The sequence below is a fragment of the Silene latifolia genome, chromosome Y, assembly GCF_048544455.1.
Source record: "Silene latifolia isolate original U9 population chromosome Y, ASM4854445v1, whole genome shotgun sequence".
NCBI classification, from domain to species: domain Eukaryota; kingdom Viridiplantae; phylum Streptophyta; class Magnoliopsida; order Caryophyllales; family Caryophyllaceae; genus Silene; species Silene latifolia.
This window is the reverse complement of record NC_133538.1, coordinates 250,542,926-250,552,044: the sequence shown is the minus strand read 5'-3', so window position 1 is coordinate 250,552,044 and position 9,119 is coordinate 250,542,926.

Sequence of the window (9,119 nt, the reverse complement as noted above, 5' to 3'; positions counted from 1 at the left end):
ACACCCAAAAATAGGCTTACACGACTAACCAAACACTAAGAACCACAAATCATAACCCACCAAAACTAGGATAGAACAAAAAGCAAAATCCAAATTGGCGAAAAGGACAAGACGCCCATTTCCCTCGTCAAACACCTCGCGCGCCAACTAGGCCTCTCCTTAGCCAACAAGCAAACTCAACCGACACCAACATACCCCATTTCTCTAAAAATACCACTCTTCCACTCCCATTTACAACTACGCAAGTGTCCGCCCCCTCTTTTCTCCCTTAAAATTCTAGACTCGACTTCTTAAGTCAAAACCGACACGTGTTTTGGACCTACCGATCCGAAACACGATCCATACACACTTTGTTTGGTATCATCATCGTGCATTAAAAACACTTGACCGAACACTTCGACCAACTACACTTAATCAATCAACACTACAGCAAAGTAACACTCCTTTCTTACAAAACGGTTTTCCGACTCACAAGTTTAACACTTTGTCGATTTCATCAAGCAACTGAACATGTAAGTATGAGGGTGTAAACAACTCTTTAAACGTTATGTTTTTACTATTTTCATGACTTTATGAACATAAATCATGCATAACACGATTCAAAACATAGAATGATTGAGCCAAAAACGAGTTTTGGCCTGAGACAGAGGCTCCTTGTGTCGCCATAGTACCCGCGCCCTAATGGGCTACTCGAGTGAGAACTCAAACTTGTTTGAGTTCATCATTCCTTCAAAATTTTAACTTATTTTTCCTTCTTTTCTTACTACAGGTTTTACCATTTTCAATCTATTTTCATAATAAATACTTTTGACCATCACCAAAATCATCCTTGGTTCTTTATACCATGACGGTTTATTCCGTGACTCGATGATATTGTTGGTTAATTACAAGTTAATGGATATTTAACTATCCATTCCTTTTACTATCACTTTCTCCATTTATTCATACTTGCAAGCATTTTAGTCATATTCATAATTATCCTTGGTTCTTTATACCATGTCGATTAAATCCAGGTACGTTGACAAATATTGGATAATTATAAAAGAAATGAACTTAACAAAATTAGTTCATATAAAACACTTTTCTTTCAATTTTATTTCAATTAATTTTCATCATTTTCTTGACCACATCATATGCCATCCTTGGCTAACATATATGCCATGTCGATTTAATTCGAGTACGGTGACAAAACGGTTAAACATACATATTTTGCGCTTTTGAGTTATAAACTATTCATATCAAGCTTACAAATCCAAACTCGACGCAGAACATTACCAATATAATGGTAAATGTTTCAAGTCGTGCAAACCACATCCAAAACACAAGCACAGTAGCGGTCTTAACGACTTTTTCAACAAAAGCGGTTTTTTATAACCTTTTTAAATGGTTTTTAACAACCTTTTGAAAACCCAGAAGAGGCTCCTTAGGACACCTGATGGCTCGCGACCCAAGGCATCTCTAGTCCTTCACATTTGAAACCTGGACAGAACCCATTACATTGCCTATAGGCTCGCGCCCCAATGTGCTGCCTAGCACTGTTTTGGTTCGTTTATTTCAGCACTTATCTAAGACGATCCCGATTACGGTTAACCCGAATCTATATGAATCAGATTGACGAGTTATATTTTATATTTTAACATCTTCAAACACACTTTTTCAAACAAATGGATCACTTTATCGAACAAATGGATCGTATTTGTACCATAACCTAACTCGGTAAATGGATGTTTTATTTCCGTTTTTACATGCGAATCAACTTAAATCCAACTTGACATCAATTACTTGATACTTGGATAAACAACCGACTTATCAAACTTTCACATGTGAGGTTAAACTTTTGGATGTGCATTCATGTATTTAACCCATTTTATCAACTTTTGCACTAGCAACCACGATCGATCAGTAGAGGCCGCTAACGCGGGCGGGATTGGGTGTCCGATGAAAGGGCTTCCCAATAAGTACCCTCACCCTTTAATCAAAACCTTTGGATAGTGGACGACCTTATCAATGGCAACGAGAGTCATTCTTGACATAGAATGCTAAAGGGGGACGAGTCCTTATCTTTAGTATCTGTGTCAAGCACCGCTTCATGCTTTGTTTGACCAAGGTCTAAAGTGGATCTCGAACGGTGTCCAAGCACTCCACAATTGCATGGTGGCGACTCCAAATATCTTCGCATCATCTCGAGACCTTCACCGAGGCGAAACTGTCCGATCAAAAGCGATTAGCTCGAAAGCATCGTTACATTCCCAAATGTGGCTTCTCAGACCGTTTCACTTCCGTGGGTTAGCGCACAGGTGGCCCATGTCCACAGGGTTATACATTGGTTTCTGCTTCCTGTTCTGTGTTGTTCAGGTGCCCATTCTCCCGGCGGTCCTCCTTTAGGGGTGGTTTCTTTCCGCCCGGGCCAGGGCTTCATATCGGGCATGTTCCTCAAGCGTTAGTATAACGTCTCCGGACATGCTCCCACTTTAAGGTCAGTGCATGTCTTTGGATGTACGTTGGCTTGGAGGTTCGTCTTCTCAAGGGTTCTAATCCTCGACGCCTAATTGCATTAGTCGGGCCTCATGGGCCAATCAAGTATCCTGGGAAGGGGTCACCTTTTTTCTATGTTATAGCGGGCTCGAAGCAGGCCGAGTAGGCTTGTTTAGTGTTTGATCTCTGCTCTATTTTGGTCGCTACTTATCTTGACACTTATTGCTCCTGATGTTCGTCGTCCTACCTTTGGAGGTGGCAGCGATCAGTGCCGTCATTCCAGGGTGAATCGTCCAGCATGCTTTGTTACTTTGTCGAAGATCTACTCTTTGAAGACTTCTGCTGATCGTCGTAGTTTTAGCTTTTATTTTTGCTGTTTTGCCTTGTACAGTCGGCGTTTGTAACTTTGTAACACTTGAATTTGTATTGAATAAAATTAACGGTTTGCATTATCTTATCTTGTTTTTCCATTTCTGGAATTTTGGATTTCGTGGGGCCTTGTTCAATCATTTGAATAGGTCTAATCAGGTCTTCTTATTATTACTACTCTGGGTAGTTCGGGGGACCTCATTGATTATCTTTGCCATTTATTGATCGTCTGGTGGTTACTCGCTATAAATAACTTTATTTCTTAAAAAGCCAAGATCCAATGGTTGGAAGCTGGTGTTAGTAATACAACTTGTTTTCATGGTCATAAAAAAAAATATGCAGCTTGAACAAGGTTATCCAAATAGAGGATCAGGATGGGAATATATGCACAGATAATCAGAGTATTTAAGATGCATTCTTGGATTATTATCAAACTTTGCTGGGTAGCAAAAAGCCAGGTGAAAGGGTGAGAACTCAGGTGATTAATAAGGGGCAATGCTGCAATACAGATCATGTGAGCATTCTGAATTCTCCTGTTAATAATGTGGAAATTAGGAAGATATTCTTTGATACACCTAATGAGAAATCTCCTGGACCTGATGGTTACACTAGTGCATTCTTCAAGGACAGTTGGGAGATTGTTGGGAATAAGGTATTTGGATTAATGAAGAGGCTGGCAAAATGTGAGAGACCCACCTCTGTTAAATAGTTTAGACCTATTGTCTGCTGTAATATGATCTACAAGGTGATTTCTAAATTACTTTGTAATAGGCTTTCTCTGGTGCTGCCTGATATCATTAGTGCAAACAAGGAGGCCTTCATCAAAGGTAGGTCTATAATTGAAAATGTGTTAATTGTTGGGAAATGTGTCCTCAACAATAGTGCGATCACATGATTTAAATATCATTATTAAATCTCATACTAAGAATACGTGAGGGATGATTCTTTATACAGTCGACTGACCGTCATTAATCGGTAATGATTGGCTAACTAGAGTTTGACATTACTGTCGTGTGACGGTGGTGGCCAGTTGATCCCTTTAGGTCACACCTATAGGATGAGGCCCAAATAGATATTTAATTAATTGTATGCGATACGAATTAATTAATTCCTTAATTATGGGAGTGCAATTTTGCGTCTTATTTTAATGTGATTAAATAAGATTAAATTTAGTAATTAAGTGTTATATTACTAAATTTGTTGAGGTATTATATAAGTTTTGAGGTAGAGGTAATTAGTTATTTAAAGTTACAAGAAGTTGTAATTTTAACTAACTAGTAATTATGGGACCCATTATATGATGATATAATGGTAGTATACTACTCAAAAAAAGGAGTGTATATTATATTATTATTTGTAATATTTAAGTGTTAAATGATTACATTAATAATTAAATATGTAAGATAGTTAAACATATGACTTATAAGCATTTGTGGGACAAATGACAAAAGGCAAAAATGGACCAAATAAGGACCAAATTTTCGGCCATAATAAGAGCACATAAGACGCTCTTTTGTCTTATGTTGATGTTGGTTATTGTGTGATTGTGACACATCACACTAGCCTTTACATGCTACATCTTACACCTAGGCTTCCTACACTATACAAACAAGTAAAAACAAAAGGGCAAGATTCCCCCTTTGCTTATGCCAACCGGTTTTGGCTCCTTAAATGGGCAAAAAGTTTGCTCATTTTTGGGTCTCTAGTTTTACTTGTTTTTCCTCTCAAGCTTTTCTTCACATGCAATTGCTTAAATCTCTCTAAAATACTAATACACTCATCATATATTACTAGAGGTAGTAATGAAAGAACATTAGTATTATTAAGGAAATATTTCTACTATATATCTAGTTAATATTAGTAGGAATTTTTGGGATTAATCTTGGGTGCATTTATTGGAGTGGCTTCTATACTTGGAGTCTTAGGAGGATCATCCATCATATTTAGCTCAAAAACAAGTGAATTAAGGTGACCTTACTTGTGCCCATATTTTCGAAATACATAACAATGTAAGGAACATTGTTCTTCTTATAAATCTTTCATTTTGTTATGCATGCACTAGATCTAAAGAACATATAATTAACAAGTTAATTAGTTCACTATTAGAGGAGTCTAATAATAGGTATATGAACCTAACAAGTGGTATCAGAGCATAAGGATGTTGCATGCATAATCGGTTATTGTTTTTCCGAGTTAAAAGGTTAACATATAAAACTAAAAATTTGTGATTTATAAGTATAAGCCACGAAATCACCATGCATATTATATATTCTGGTCCTAAAATATTTTTAGGTCATTTTTATGATTTATGGAAATTTATTGCTCATTTTAAGGATTTTTGGTCATTAAATTACATTTTTATGACTAAAATAGGAATTGAAATGCTAAAAATAGTTAAACTTCGTTTCTGACCTTGGAAATTTTATATGACCTCACATGCATATTTTAAAAGTTGTGTGTAAAAGGACGTGTTAACTTGTTTAATATTGCATGATTTATGATTTTTATGATATAAAAATGGATTAAAAGAGGTAAAATGGTTAAAAATAGTAACATCTCGAACTAAGACATGATCTTTTAATTTGATGTCACATGCATGATTTACAGAGTGTATGTAAATTACTAGATCAAAAGATCTTCTTTAGCATAATTTATGGATTTTTGAGTAAAAATGGCATAAATAGTGACTATTTTAGTAAAAATTGGCTAGAACGTATTGCATGGCTTAAGAAAATTATTTAAAGTTGCATTAATTTCCCACTAATCAGATCTAAAGTTGTAAAAATTATTGGTTTCATTTTCGGATACTTTATGAATTTAATGAGATAAAACCGATAAAATGCAACTATATTTTCTCAAAATAAATTCAAAAATTTTAACCATGATTTTTGACATTATGAGTGTCATAGATTTATTCCAGAATGTTCAAAAATTTAAAATTCAAATTTTGAAATCTTTATGATTTAATGTGGATTTATTTCCTAAATATTATGATTTTAAGGTAAAAAATGAGTATAAAATTAAATCAAGTTGAATTATTGTCAAAAATTTAGTGATGACTGATTTTTGAGTCCTAAAATGTGTTTGGATAATTAACTTGAGCTTAGATGTGATTTAAGTGTTAATTAGTGATTTTAAAAGGTTATTATCACGCATTTCCATGAAACCGGGTTATATGTACGACGTAAGTTAAATAGGGCGATTTGGCACATGATTTTGCATGATAGGTACATATTATAATGCTGCATATTTCAATTGTTGAATGTCTTTTATTTATATAATTTTGAATTATGTAATTTTATCTTAGTATGACCTTAGATTTAATCAATATTACCCGTAATGAAAGGGAATATTGATTCGGTTGTAATTTAATGTGATCTCGTATCACTTTTATTTTTATTCCATTAAGTTTTCCATTTTACAAATGTATAATAGGAATAGTTTTGTATTTTTATTATTATTTGTAATTGTGGAGCATCTTCAAAGACGGTGCTATTCGGAAAGGTGATCCGACGAAGACGGTGTCTTGGGAGGCGTGCCATTTGAAGATACAAGGGACCAAAGGAGTTGGTTTCCGAATATGTAATAGATTATTTGATTTTCTATTTTTAGGAAGGCCATACTAGGAATTTTATTTATTGCTTTGCATTTCTTTTAATATGTTACATGCATTGCCAAATCGCCATAACACACATGCATATCATATCGAGTCATCGACCGTGTCAATTATAATTATCGTAGTTCACCGCTTTAGTTCACTTAAAACGTGATAGATAATAAATTGACAAGACCTCTCACATATAATAATTGAGAAATAGCCTTACCAAAAAGTAAAAACCCATGAAGTACCAATTTCACAAGGGAGTTAATCCGGCTTCACCGTAATACAAACCTTGTTACGTTGGCGAAGTGGGGTAGTAAAAAGTTATTACATCGAAATTTGGATTGAGCTCAACGGAAGTATTGTTGACCGTAGTCGCAAGTGTTCCGGGCTAAAGATGAAAATTAGAGTAATTTTTATCGACCGAGAGTTCTAAAAGTAGAATCGATTAAAGAGTTAATCCACCGAGTTATATTAATAAGGGATGAATCGGCTCACCGTGCCCGAGTTGATATGAATTTGGATCTCGGAATCATTTATGTAGTTGGGTGGAGGTCATTATATAAATGCAATACTTGTAGTTAAATTTACAAGTATTATTAAAACGATAGATGATAATTAATTCCTTCATTTCCTATTTTGTAGTCAAATTTATTTTATCAATCGCAATGGCAACTCCAATCACGTCCGCATCCACTAGTTCTGCCACACTTACCAATGTGTCATGGCTCCGATCCTTCATGGATCGATGTAAGTTAGAAAAGAATGGGTCCGATTTCGCCGATTGGGACGCGCAACTTCGCTTGGCCGTGCAAGGTGACGACAAGCTTCGTTACCTTACCGAGGCATCTCCCACCGAAATTACTACTAGGTCCACCCCCGCAGCTAGGCAAACCTATGAGGTTTACCAAAGGGAGTCGGCCGCCATCAAAAATGTGTTGATCTTTGCTATGGAGGCCGAACTCCAGCGAAGTGCTATAAAGATTAGCACCGCTCATGAGATCTATATGAAGCTTGTGAACATGTTTTCACGAGCTCCTAGGGTCATTCAATCTGAGGCGGCTTCCGTATTCTTTGATCTTAACATCAAAGAGGGCCAAAAGGTGAGCCCTCATGTGCTCAAGTTGATGGAGCATGTTGAGACCTTGAAAATGCATAAGGTGGAAATTCCTAATGAACTCGTAATTGATCGAATTCTTCATTCCCTTAGCAAAATCAAAGCATATGTTCAATTCCGGGTGAATTTTAATATGCAAGATAAGAAAGTTTCCCTTGATGAGTTGCACAAAATGCTTGTGCAAGCTGAAAGGGATATGGGGCTAAGTGTTAGCACCACCAAAGATGTGCTCAATGTCAATCATAAGAGCAAAGGAACTTTCAAGAAGAGCGGGAAAAAGGGAAAGAAGCGAACTCCCAACAGGAACATAGCTAAGACTTATGAAGCAAGCTCCTCCAAGCCTAAGTACAGTGCCCCCTCCGGGGACAAGTGCCACTATTGTTGTGGTGTTGGACATTGGAGAAGAAATTGTTCCAAATACCTTGGCGACATCAAAGCTGGAAAGGTTATTCCAGTAGGTATATAACTATTCCTATCTTTTATGTTTCAATCTCAATTAGTATGTGATACAAGTTGTGATGATTACCCTTTTTATTGTAAATAGGGCCCCCTCCTAGCAAGGACAAAGGCAAGGAGAAGCAAGCCTAGAGGATCATGAGGGAAGCTAGAGTAGCCGACCATGGTGATGGATCAATGGAAGCTTGGCTTTTATTTGCTTTGTCTTTAATTTTATGATGTATTTCATGTTTTAGAACTATTTTGATTTCCTTGTGTGACTTGGAAATTGGTTTGTATCTTTTAAACACGGGTTGTATTTTGGATATTAGTGATTTGGTTTTCAACCCAAATCACTTGTTTTATTATGTTATTTGTTCTAAAATCATCATCATAAATTACTTGCGTAGAGAAACATTAGATAAACAACTCAAATTGATCAAATAGACGATTATGATGATGGGATCATTATATGTCCATAAGCTATGAATCTGATTCTCCTTATGTCTTTGTTACTTAAAGTAACAACTTACTTATGTAAGATCAATTAAAGTTGTAATGAGTTTCTGAACTCATCAAGTAGGGAATTTACGATACCATATGGACACATTATTCTAAACGGATGGTCAACCTTGAGATACCTAGAATAGAGAGTCTATTAAACCAGATTATATGGATCAGACTGTCATATAATATTATCAAGCTGCCATGTTAGGATGGCCTTTTCAAAGCTAATACATTATCTTGGATAACTCCTAATACTCCGTTAAGTATACATGTTTGTAACTCACAAAGCTATCTCTCAAGAAGATAGATGTATTTCTGAGAGATAGAGTGGGAGTAGAATGTATCGTCACAAACATCTCTTATAGTTGAAATGTTACTTTGTGAAAGTAATAGAATTATAGAGTGGGAGTTGGTATTGAACTATTATCTATAAAGATAGTATGAGAGCATAGTTCAGTGGGAGTCTATCGCACATGTCTTAGTGTTTAAAAATATTACTTTGTGAAAGTGATAGTATCATGACCTTATTACATACGAGCCGAAGCATTACAATCCGAAAATTGTTGCTCATGAGAAGATTTACTTTAAAGTGAGGGTCTCTTTAAAAGTAAATAG